Source organism: Microcaecilia unicolor, chromosome 8 (assembly GCF_901765095.1).
Source record: "Microcaecilia unicolor chromosome 8, aMicUni1.1, whole genome shotgun sequence".
In the NCBI taxonomy this organism is placed as follows: Eukaryota; Metazoa; Chordata; class Amphibia; order Gymnophiona; family Siphonopidae; genus Microcaecilia; species Microcaecilia unicolor.
The window spans coordinates 132641242-132654027 of record NC_044038.1 but is presented as its reverse complement, the minus strand read 5'-3'; the positions used below and the strand labels follow the sequence as shown (position 1 = coordinate 132654027).

Here is a 12786-nt window from a genome sequence, read left to right as displayed (position 1 = left end):
TCGCACCGCTGGAGTGCTGTCGGCGGTCTGGGCTGCTCCGGCCCTCCGGTCCGCTTCGGTGGCGGCGGGGAGACGCCGGTCAGGTGGACAGGGCCGGCGTTCCCCGAGAAAGGGATCCCTTGCAGGCGCGGAGCCTCAGAGGAACAATGTCACTCCCCACAACGCCCGGATTGGCCGATCGCGGCTGACTCCGCCTCCTGCTTCTGGCTGGCCAATCCGGGGCTGTTGAGTCACGGTTGTGGGGAGCTCCGCCCCTTTTCAGCTGTTACCGGTCCTCCTGATGGGGAGGGCTATTTAAGAGCAGCAAGGCAGAACTCTCATTGCTTCGGCTTCTACCTGTGTGGATTCTGTGGCGTTGGGTTTTTCTCGGACTGCTCCTGCCTTGAAACTTGCCTGGACCTGGACTTTGCTTTTGTTTGCAGCCTGCCTTGAAACTTGCCTGGACCTGGACTTTGCTTTTGTTTGCCGCCTGCCCTGAAACTTGCCTGGACCTGGACTTTGCTTCTGTTGCCACCTGCCTTGTGTTTGCCTGGACCGGGACTGTGCTCTTGTTCGTCCCCTGCTCTGAGGCTTGCCTGGTCTTGGACTTTGTTCCTGCTTCTCATCTGCCCTGGAAGTCTCACCTGTGTCTACACTTCCCTGACTTCCTGAGGAGTTGTTGCCTCACTCTCCAGGTAAGATCAGGATTGTCCGGCTGCCTAACTCCGTTCGGCACAGGGGCTCACTTTCTGAGGGTCAAGGGCTGACAGTAAGCCGAAGCCATGAGCTCGCCGGATAAGCCTGATTTGACCGACCTGGCCCAAGCTCTTCAACAACAGCAGGCCCAGCTTAATAGACTTTCAGGAATCCTTCAAGATGTATGCTCGCAGATGTCGACCCAGCGGAGTCCGCCTACTGGAGCCAACCGGGCACCTCCTCCCCAGCTTGCTTTCCGCCTGCCTGAGCCTCCCCGGTTTGACGGTACTACTGCCGCCTGCCGCGGGTTTTTGAACCAATGCCAAATGCTCTTTGAGATGCAATCTGCTTCGTTTCCTACAGACAGATCCAAGATTACATATATCATCTCGCTACTGTCCGGGTCAGCCCTGGCATGGGCCTCGCCATTGTGGGAACAACAAGACCCTCTTCTTTCTGATCTGGGAGAGTTCCTGCGAAGGTTTCGCATGGTGTTTGACGTCCCAGGACGCCCCTCTTCCGCAGCTAGTGAATTGCTGCGGATTCAGCAAGGAAGCAGTTCAGTCGGAGCCTATGCTATCCAATTTCGTACTCTAGCGGCAGAGCTGAAGTGGAATCAGGAGGCCCTCACGGCGATCTTTTGGCAAGGCCTGAATGGGCGTATCAAGGACGAGTTGGCCGGCCGGGAGGTTCCTAGTACGTTGGATGCTCTTATTTCCCTATGTGTCCGGATTGATGTTCGATTCCAGGAGCGAGCACGAGAACAGGGAACTTCACGTCCGCCTCGGAGAACTTCTCCTCCTAGGCGGCGGCCCATGTCTCCTCAGGGTGCTGCAGGATCGACCGCAGAGGGGTCTGAAGAACCTATGGTGATTGGCAGACATCGTCTTTCAGCTGTGGAGAGGGCCCATAGACGTAACAATAGACTTTGCCTTTATTGTGGTAAACCTGGTCACTTTGTGAAGGAGTGTCCCAATAAGCCGGGAAATGCCTAGACCCAAGCCCTGAGGAAGGGGTGGCGTTGGGTCACTCGAATACCCTTCCAGATAACTTGATTTCTGTGCCTATAATTCTCCTTTGGCAGGACTTCAGGGTGAACACTTTAGCTCTGTTGGACTCTGGGGCGGGAGGTAATTTTATTGATGCATCTCTTCTTAAGAAGCTGGGAGAACCTTCAGTGCCTTGCAGACCTGCGCTGCAGGTAACGTCCATTCATGGCTCGGCTCTGCCTCATCTTGTTACCCAGCTCACCCCACCTCTGAGGATGCAAGTGGGTCTCTTGCACCATGAAGAGATCCAATTTTTTATTTTGCCCCATGCTATCCATCCTGTTATTCTGGGTTTACCCTGGTTACGTCTTCACGCACCCAGCATCAACTGGCCGGCTGGGGAGATCAGTCAATGGAGCAAACGATGTTTTGAGGTCTGCCTGACTCCTGTGGAACCTCCTCCTAGGAGCATTGCCGCCTTATCTGGAATTCTTCGACCTTGTGAAGCTTGTCTTCCTGAGGAATATAGTGATTTTCAAGATGTTTTTGATGCACGGGAGGCAGACTCCCTCCCTCCCCATCGCCCCTTTGACTGTTCTATTGAATTATTGCCGGGCAAGATGCCGCCTAGGGGACGATTATATACTCTGTCCAGAGCTGAGTCGGCTGCTATGCGGAAATACATTCATGAGAATCTTACCAAGGGATTTATTCGACCCTCCTCCTCCCCGGCTGGTGCGGGGTTTTTTTTTGTGTCCAAAAAGGACGGGTCGTTGAGACCTTGTATTGACTATCGAGGACTGAATACTATCACGATTAAGAACCGCTATCCTCTTCCTCTGATCCCTGAGTTATTTGATCGTCTTCAGGGAGCGGTTATCTTCACCAAGTTGGATCTCCGAGGTGCTTACAATTTGATCCGCATTCGTGAGGGGGATGAGTGGAAAACAGCATTTAATACTCACGAAGGCCACTTTGAATACCGAGTCATGCCTTTCGGCTTGTGTAACGCTCCAGCTGTTTTTCAGGACTTTATTAATTTCATTTTCCGGGATTTACTGTATTCATCCGTCATTGTATATCTGGATGATATCCTTATCTTCTCTGCTTCTCCTCAGGACCATCCAGGGCACGTGCGCACGGTGCTCCAATGCCTTCGGGCTCATCGACTGTTTGCCAAGATGGAGAAATGTGCTTTTCACCAGTCGACTATTCCTTTTCTGGGACATATTATCTCCGCCGATGGCCTTCAGATGGACCCTGCTAAGCTTCAGGCTATCCAAGATTGGCCCCTGCCTCAAGGACTCCGGGCCTTGCAGAGATTCCTTGGCTTCGCCAATTATTACAGACAGTTTATTCCACATTATTCTTTGCTTACGGCTCCTTTGACAGCCTTGACCAGAAAAGGGGCCGATGTGCGGAATTGGTCCCCCACAGCTCTGGAGGCGTTCTCTACTTTAAAGACTGCTTTTGTGTCGGCGCCAGTACTCCGTACTCCGGATATTGTGAAACCTTTTGTGGTGGAAGTGGATGCATCTGCTCTTGGAGCTGGAGCTGTCTTATCACAAGTGGCTGATTCTGGTAAACGGCATCCTTGTTTTTTCTTTTCTAAGAAGTTTTCCCCAGCAGAGCGCAATTATACGGTGGGGGACAGAGAATTGCTAGCCATGAAGCTTGCCTTTCAGGAATGGCGTTATCTTCTTGAGGGGGCCGCACATCCTTTTACTGTGATCACTGATCATAAGAACCTTCTTTATTTACAGGATGCCAAGCGTCTCAATCCACGGCAAACCAGATGGTCTCTTTTTTTTGCCCGTTTTGACTTTCACTTGATCTTCCGACCTACTGAGAAGAACGTCCAAGCTGATGCGCTCTCCCGAGCCTTTGAGGAGCCCGCAGAACCCGATGAGGTTTCTCCTATGCTAAATCCGGCTTGTCTTCCTGCGTCGGTGGTGGCTTCTCTGTGGACCCCGGTTCCTCCCCACTCCAGACGCAAGGTACTACAGTGGGGCCATTCTTCGGCTTTTTCGGGACATTTTGGGTTCCGGAAGACTTTTCATCTCATCTCCCGTTATTTTTGGTGGCCTCATATGGCTCAGGACATTCTACAGTTTGTTTCTACCTGTCCCACCTGTGCTCGTACCAAGTCTCCTCCGGGCAAGTCCTATGGACCTCTGCAACCCTTGCCCATACCTCAGCATCCGTGGCAAGACATTTCTATGGACTTTATTACGGATCTTCCTCCCTCCAAGGGTAACACTGTCATCTGGGTGGTGGTGGATCGTTTTTCCCGCATGGCACATTTTGTTCCTATGCGAACCCTACCGTCTGCTGCTGTTTTGGCCTCCCATTTTGTCCAGCATGTGTTCCGATTACATGGATTTCCGCAGCGGATCATCAGTGATAGAGGTTCGCAATTCACGTCTCGATTCTGGAGGTCCTTGTGCTCAGCTTTTGGTGTTGCCACACTTTTTTCTTCAGCCTATCATCCTCAGACGAATGGTATGGCTGAACGGACTAATCAGACGCTTAAGGCTTTCCTCCGGGCTTTTACTAACGCCCGTCAGGATAATTGGACTGATCTTTTACCTTGGGCTGAGTTCGCCTACAATAATAGTGTGCACTCGGCCTCCCAGACTTCACCCTTTTTTGCTGTTTTTGGACGTCACCCTTGTCTTCCTCCTCCGCTTCCTTTGGATCACGCTCCTCCACTAGTTCAGCCTACCCTCTCCACTATCCAGGACACATGGAGAACAGTACAATGCCACTTGCAGCGGGCGGCGGTCCGGTATAAACGGTTTGCTGATCGCCATCGTCGGGCCGCTCCTGTTTTCCAGCCTGGGCAACGGGTGTGGCTCAGCACCAAATATCTGAAGCTTCGTCTGCCGTCCTTGAAGTTTGCTCCCCGATTTATTGGTCCATTTGCTGTTCAAACCAGAGTGGGGACGGTAGTTTATCGTCTTCACTTACCTAGTAACCTGCATATCCACAATGCTTTCCACGTCTCGTTACTCAAACCTTTCCGGACCTCACAGTGGCATCCTGAACCGAAGCGGATTACTGTTCCTGATTCTGAGCCGGATCCTGAGTTTGAGGTACAGGAGATTCTGGATTCCAAGCTCCAAAGGGGAAGACTTCTTTATTTGATTTCGTGGAAGAATTTTGGTCCTGAAGATAATTCTTGGGAACCAGCGAAGAATGTCCATGCACCTGACTTGGTTCGAGAGTTTCACTCTCGTTATCCTTCTAGACCTAGGCCGAGACGGAGGAGGGGGGCTTTCGGGGGGGGTACTGTCGCGTCCCTCACCTGTGCCGCTTCTCCGTCGCTCGGGCCGCGCTGTCAGGGTGCCGCAGGGAGTGTTGATCAGGAGAGGCGGTCGGGCGCCGGGCTCCTGCGTCGCACCGCTGGAGTGCTGTCGGCGGTCTGGGCTGCTCCGGCCCTCCGGTCCGCTTCGGTGGCGGCGGGGAGACGCCGGCCAGGTGGACAGGGCCGGCGTTCCCCGAGAAAGGGATCCCTTGCAGGCGCGGAGCCTCAGAGGAACAATGTCACTCCCCACAACGCCCGGATTGGCCGATCGCGGCTGACTCCGCCTCCTGCTTCTGGCTGGCCAATCCGGGGCTGTTGAGTCACGGTTGTGGGGAGCTCTGCCCCTTTTCAGCTGTTACCGGTCCTCCTGATGGGGAGGGCTATTTAAGAGCAGCAAGGCAGAACTCTCATTGCTTCGGCTTCTACCTGTGTGGATTCTGTGGCGTTGGGTTTTTCTCGGACTGCTCCTGCCTTGAAACTTGCCTGGACCTGGACTTTGCTTTTGTTTGCAGCCTGCCTTGAAACTTGCCTGGACCTGGACCTGGACTTTGCTTTTGTTTGCCGCCTGCCCTGAAACTTGCCTGGACCTGGACTTTGCTTCTGTTGCCACCTGCCTTGTGTTTGCCTGGACCGGGACTGTGCTCTTGTTCGTCCCCTGCTCTGAGGCTTGCCTGGTCTTGGACTTTGTTCCTGCTTCTCATCTGCCCTGGAAGTCTCACCTGTGTCTACACTTCCCTGACTTCCTGAGGAGGAGTTGCCTCACTCTCCAGGTACGATCAGGATTGTCCGGCTGCCTAACTCTGTTCGGCACAGGGGCTCACTTTCTGAGGGTCAAGGGCTGACAGTAACATCACCCAACTGGTTTCAGCTAGTAAAATAAATTTCTCTCATCAACTGTTGCTGCATATCTTGCTATATAAGATCTATAGTACACCTAAGGTGACTATTGTTATCAATATATGAAAGGAAGAAAAGAAAAAAAATCATACTGGCTTCACATTGCTCAGCATAAAAGGATGCCCACTCCTAGTTTCAGCATTAGTGCTATGATATTAGTAGGAATAATGCAAACTCTTCAGATGAAGAAAACATCCCTGGTGCAGTCACAGACCACAGAGAACCTATTTATGGACAATGTGGCAGGAGATGGATCACAGAAATTAATTTTACAAATGTAGGGGTCTTTTTGCTAAGCTGCGGTAAAAAGGGCCCAGCGATAGCAGTGGGGATCATTTTTGCCATGTGCTGCTGCCTTTTTTTACCATGGTGTGTAAAAATCCCTGAAAATAGCCATAGCCATGCGGTAAGATTGCTCTTACCACATGGCCATGCAAGGGGGAGCACTTACCGCCACCCATTAAGGTGGTGATAAGGGCTTCTGTGCTAACCTGGCAGTAACTGGGTAGCTTGCGGTGCTGCCCAATTACCGCGAGGTTAGCACCATGCTAGAAAATAGCCTGCTATTTTCTCTAGCATGACAAATGGCACACACTGGGGCTAGAACTACCACTGGCACCTGCGTTGGGCCAGGGGTTGTTCCAGATTAGCGTGCGGTAAGCCCCTGTTAGCCTTACTGCTGCTTTGTAAAAGGGCTCTTTAGAGGGTGGAGTAGCCTAGTGATTAGTGCAGCTGACTTTGATCCTGGGGAACTGGGTTTGATTCCCACTGCAGCCCCTTATGACTCAGGGCAAGTCACTTTCAATTAGCCAGTCATTGAGTTGAATACAGACTATCTTTTCTATAAGTTTTGCCCCAGGTACAAATAACTACCTGTATATACTATCTAAACCACTTTAAATGTAGTTGCAAAAACCACAGAAAGGCGGTATATTAAATCCCATTTTCTGTTTGAGATTCTACATAGAATGTTTCTACTATTTGACATTCCATATGGAATGTTGCTACTATTTCAGATTCTTTTGAAATTCTAGATGGAATGTTGCTACTATCTGAGATTGTAGATGGAATGTTGCTAGTGGAGGAATAGCTTAGTGGTTATATATTTATTTATTTATTATTACATTTGTACCCCGCACTTTCCCACTTAAAGCAGGTTCAATGCGGCTTACATAATAATATTGATTACAGAGTATTGATAGAGAAAATATAAGTTAATTATAGCAGAATAATAAAAGAGATAGGTAGGTAGCAGCAGATGCTGATCCTGGGGAACTGGGTTCAATTCCCAGTGCAGCTCCTTGTGACTCTAAGCAAGTCACTTAAGCCTCCATTGCTCCAGGTACACATAAGTACCTGTATATACTATGTAAACCGCAGTATATCAAGTCCTCTTACCTACAGTCCATACCCCAAAGAGAACACACAAAACAAAGAGGAACTATATCAAAGTAAAAGTTAACTGATGTACATTGAAGATCTCTAACTGAAAAATCAAAACAGAGAAGTACATAAGTGGCCCATAATACCTCATGGTTTGATGCGGGTTACAAAAAAAAAAAGAGACTGAACGATTCAGGAAATACAATATTATACAAATAGAAAATTGTGCCTATAATAATCAATTCATATTAAAAATCTGAAAACAAATATGTTTAACAGACATCTAAAATGAATGTAGCTTGAAGCTTGAGTTATTAAAACAGAAATATCTTTTCCCAGTTTAGCAGCTGGATGAGCTAATAATGAATCATTTTCTTCTGAGATTTACCTTTTAAAGATGGGAAGGAAAACAAAATGTTTTTTTAAGCGAACATTATGCTCTGGATTGGACAGAACAAAACAGTTTACCAAATATGAAGGTGCTAACCCATACAATACCTTATACATCACACAGGACAATTTAAAATTCACCCAGGCTGCCATCGGTAACCTTAAAACAACTGAGGAATGGTGGAAAAAGATTAATAGAAAAAAAAAAAAGAGATCTAGAAAAGAACAAAGCAGAACAACTGGAAGAGGTAACAGGTAAGATACTAATGAAAAATTCCATAACAACATAGTAAATGATGACAAAGAAAGACTAACATGTCCCCCTGAGTCTGCCCAGAAAAATCGATGGGGATATACCTGCTGCACAGTGCAGATTACTTTCCCCATAATATCTTAGAAGTGCAAAATTCATTACACAGCTGATGTGCTCTGTGCTTGGTTTATATCCCCTTGATTTTTAAATACCTACTGTGTATCTTCCTTTTTTATTTTGTTTTCACTATCTCTTTTGGAAGAGCATTCCAGGTATCAACTACTATTTCCATGAAAAAAAAATTCTGATGTTGCTTTTGACTCTACCTTCTTGTAGCTTCATATCTTGCCCTCTAGTTTTAGAGCTTCTCCTTAGTTGAAAAAAAAAAAGCTAATTTGTTCAATAATCTATTTCAAGTATTTAAGGGTCTGTATCATATTTTATTTATTTAAAAATATTTTCTGCACTATCCTACAATTCTAGATGGATTGCAATTATACATGCATAATAAAATATTTAAATGAACATACAAAAACAATCAAGCATACACAGGGACCTCATCAGTTCATATTATAAAGACAGTAGTTGTAGCCAGGCAGGTGTCATCAATATTCTAGAAGCAGGTAAATGTACAGCTAAGCATCTATAAAGGCTTGATTAAAAAATGTGCCACAGTCTAGCTCCTTCAACGTAAAATATAGATGAAAAATATTCTGTTAATGTGATGTGATGGAAGGAGGGAACATCAAGCAAAGGTTTGTCCCCTGAACGCAAAGTGCGAGCAGGTCGATACATTCTCAAGGAGCTAGCAACAGTGAGCAGTGCATCATTGTTCAATGCTTTAAAAATCAATATCAGAATTTTAAATTTGATTCTCCAATGAATGGGTAACCAATGTAAATTTTTGAGCACTGGAGTTATATGAGCAAACCGAGAAGCATTTATAAGTAAGGGGCCCTTTTACAAAGGTGTGGCAAGCTTGCCATGCATCAACCCAGCACTATCGCAGGAGCCCAACAGTAGTTCCTGCCCCTCTGTGTGCCATTTATGGTGCTCGAAAAATATTTGTATATTTTTAGCGCCAGGGGTTTACCCGGCAGTAATTAGGCAGCACCATGTGCTCCCAGTTACCACCAGGTTAGCATGGGAGCCTTTACCATCTCCTAAATAGGTGACGGTAAGGGCTCTCCCCGGAAATGGTCTCACGGCAAGTATTTAATTTACTGTATGGCCATTTCTTTTCTTTTTTTTAAGTCTTTTACCTGCTGCGGTAAAAGGGGGCCTTTGTGCACGGCAAATTCACATTCTAACACCACCACAGGGCCCCTTTTACCGCAGATTGGTAATACGGGCCATAAATGAGCAGCAGTGTTTTGTGCAATTTGCAAAGATCTAATCTTACTCACCGGTAAACCTAGATATAATGAATTGCCTATCTCTTATGTCCTTCCTGTCCTCTAAAGAATACAAATTCAGGTCCCCCATTCTGTTCTTATATGTCTAGAGAACTCATATCATCTTGGTTGCTTTCCTCTGTAGTGACTCCAGTCTCTTTATGTCCTTTGTAAGATATAGCTTCCAAAACTGAACACAGATCTCCAAATAAGGCTTCACCAATGTCCTGTATAAGGGAATATGACCTGCTTGCTTCTCGTTATACCCCTTGCTCTGAGGCCTAGCATCCTTCTGGATTTGGCCACCACATTGTCACATTGTTTGGACTTCAGCAAAGCCTTTGATATGGTCCCCCACAGAAGACTCATGAATAAACTGAAAGGGTTGAACTTAGAACCGAAAGTGGTGAACTGGATAAGAAACTGGTTGACCGACAGGTGGCAGAGGGTGGTGGTAAATGGAATCTGCTTGGAGGAAAGGAAGGTGAGCAGTGGAGTTCCTCAGGGATCGGTGCTGGGGCCTATTCTGTTTAATATATTTGTGGGAGATATTGCTGAAAGGATATTGGAAGGAAACCTGTGCCTTTTTGCGGATGACACGAAAATAGCCAATAGAGTGAATACCCTGGAGGGAGTAGAAACGATGAGAAGGGATCTCCAAACCTTAAAAGATTGATTGAGGGTCTGGCAGTTAAAATTTAATAGTTAAGCTCTTCTGGGGTATATATTAACCTCCGGTTTTCTATTTAAACAATAATCTTATTGATCATTTAAATAGAAAAAACAGGGGGGGTGGGGTTTGTCAGTAAGTTAAAATGTAATGCCAAGAAGTGTAGAGTGATGCACTTGGGGTGCAGAAACCCAAAAGAGAGATACTCAATAGGAGGGGAGAAATTAGTAAGCTCTACTCAGGAGAGAGACCTTGGGATGTTGGTGTCTGAGGATCTGAAGGTGAAGAAACAATGAGATAAGGCGACGACCATGGCCAGAAGGATGCTAGGCTGCATAGAGAGGGGTGTACCAGCAGAAGAAAGAAGGTGTTGATGCCCCTCTACGGGTCGTTGGTAAGTCCTCACTTGGACTATTGGGTTCAGTTTTGGAGGCTGAATCTTGCTAAAGGTGTAAAAAGACTGGAAGCGGTGCAAAGAAAAGCTACAAAAATAGTATGAGATTTGCGTTGCAAACCGTACAAGGGGAGACTTGCTGACCTGAACATGTATACCTTGGAGGAAAGCAGAAACAGGGGTCACATGATATAGATGTTCAAATATTTGAAAGGTATTAATCCGCAAACGAACCTTTTTCGGAGACCGGAAGGCGGTAGAACTAGAGGACATTAATTGAGGTTGAAGGGGGGCAGACTCAGGACTAATGTCAGGAAGTATTTTTTCACGGAGAGGGTGGTGAATATGTGGAATACCCTCCCGCGGGAGGTGGTGGAAATGAAAAAGGTAATGGAATTCAAACATGCATGGGATAAACACAAAGGAATCCTGTTTAGAAGGAATGGTTCCACGCAGTGGTGTGCTGGTAAATGTTTAACAACAGGCTCTCTTCCCGGTCCACCCCTGCGCCCCCCCATCCACCTCTGCGCCCCTCGTCCACCTCTGCACCCCCCCCCCCAAATTGCAGAGCTGGCTATAGCTGGGGAGAGAGCCCGGGGGGGGGGGGGGCAATGCATTACTCTCTCCAAGAAAAATAAAATGAAATGATCCCAGGTTCCAATCGAACTCACGAAGGGAAGGCTAGAGATGGGCAGGGCTTGCAATGACGCAGCCGCTTCGACAGATGTAATAAAAAAGATTTAAACCCCCCAGGGTGGCGCGGGCCGGGCGCAGGCAAACGAGGGCTGTGGGAGGTGAAGTAAGCAGGGTAAGCGTGGCTTGTGGCGCCCTCCTGCCATGCTTACCTCATTTACCGGAGCCAGCTCACCGTGCAGAACAACCGGCTCGCAAGATCTTAAAAAATGTAACAACCAGCTCCAGCACACCACTGGTTTACACCCCAACACAAATAACAAAAATCTTGATATACAGATTCAGCCACACAAATCCTGATACCATGCTCCATCCTCAACCACTCAACCTCTTGCATCCCTGCCCAATACAGACACCCAAATTCTGTCACCCCAAAATGGAACAGCTCCTGATACACCAACTGAGATGTTCCTTTTTGGGGTGAGAGAAACCATAACACGCCTACACAGGTACACATTAATCTCCCTCATCTTTTCCTCACAGAATCCGACAAAAATCTGACACTTCAACATAAATGCACAAACCCTGGCACACTTTATGAACAACAAGGGCACCTCTTCTTTTAAAGACTGCTAAATATGCATATATTACATGTGATCAATAAAACATTTGCCAGCTATCTTTAACCACTAGCCCTTCAAACACCTAAAACTTCAACATAGGCATTTTCTTTCTACAGCAGTGCAATCCTGGCCTCATAGATCATAATATGTAAAATAGACATCAAAAGAAATAGAAGACAGTGAGAGCAGGAAACAACAGGTACTTGTGGGAAGCAAATCGGAAGGGAAATTTTCCACAGAGCCCCAATCCTATTTGGGACAAACTTTCCCTGCACATCTCTCTTTCACCAAGAAAGAGGGAGCCCCACCTATCTTGCTATTTTCCCATATTGGAGGGAGCCAGACAGATTTCTAGGGCCATAATTTCTGGAGATGGGCTTGCATCATCAGAGTGCCACTGACCACCCCCCCCCCCCCCCCCCAGGATAGCCATTAGAAATGTTCCCTAATCTGCATGGCCTCCACCATGCAACAGTATCTGAGGCACTGGAGGGTCTATTCAGCCTCTGCCAAGGTAGGCAGGGAGTGAGTGCCAGTAGCGTAGCCAGAGTTTAATTTTTAGATGGGCCTGGAGGTGGACTGGGTGGGCACAGGCCTCACATTTCCTCTCCACCCGCTACCACACCCCCCCCCCTCGCCCGCTGCTGCCGCATTTCCTCTCCATCCACACGCCACCGCCGCATTTCCTCTCCACTCGCTACCCCCCCATTTCCTCTCCACCCGCTACCCCCCCCCCCCCGACAGCCCCCTGCACATGGTCAGTTCTGGTCATTTTTACTGACCTGAAGCATTGTTCTCCCTCCAGCACCGGCGATTCCCATAGCCAGCCTTCTGCCAGCGCGCGTCGTCGGATCCTCTTCTCAGGCGTGTCCCGCCAACTCTGCAACTTCCTGTTTTCCGCAAAGGTGGGACGCAGGAAGTTGCAGAGTAGGTGGGACATGCCTGAGAAGAGGCCCTGACGACGCACGCTGTCAGAAGGGCTGGCTATGGAAATCGCCGGTGCTGGAGGGAGAACGGTGCTTCAGGGCAATAAAAGTGAGCAGACCACGCGGACGGGGAGAGCGGGAAGAAGAGGCTGGGCGGGCCTGGAGCAAAACTGGCTGGGCCTGGGCCCATCCAGGCCCACCCACGGCTATGCCCCTGGTGAGTGCAAAGCCCTGAACCAGCAGCCCAGCTGG

At 48.1% G+C, this 12786-nt stretch overlaps 1 long non-coding RNA gene across 1 annotated transcript; it reads left to right on the top strand.

Annotated features, from left to right (window-relative positions):
- Nucleotides 1–440: 440 nt before the first annotated feature.
- LOC115476481 lies at nucleotides 441–12534 on the top strand. The gene is made up of 4 exons (XR_003943183.1): nucleotides 441–674; nucleotides 8512–8517; nucleotides 12127–12137; nucleotides 12525–12534. It is a non-coding gene; the product is annotated as an uncharacterized LOC115476481 (long non-coding RNA).
- The last annotated feature ends 252 nt before the right edge of the window (nucleotides 12535–12786 follow it).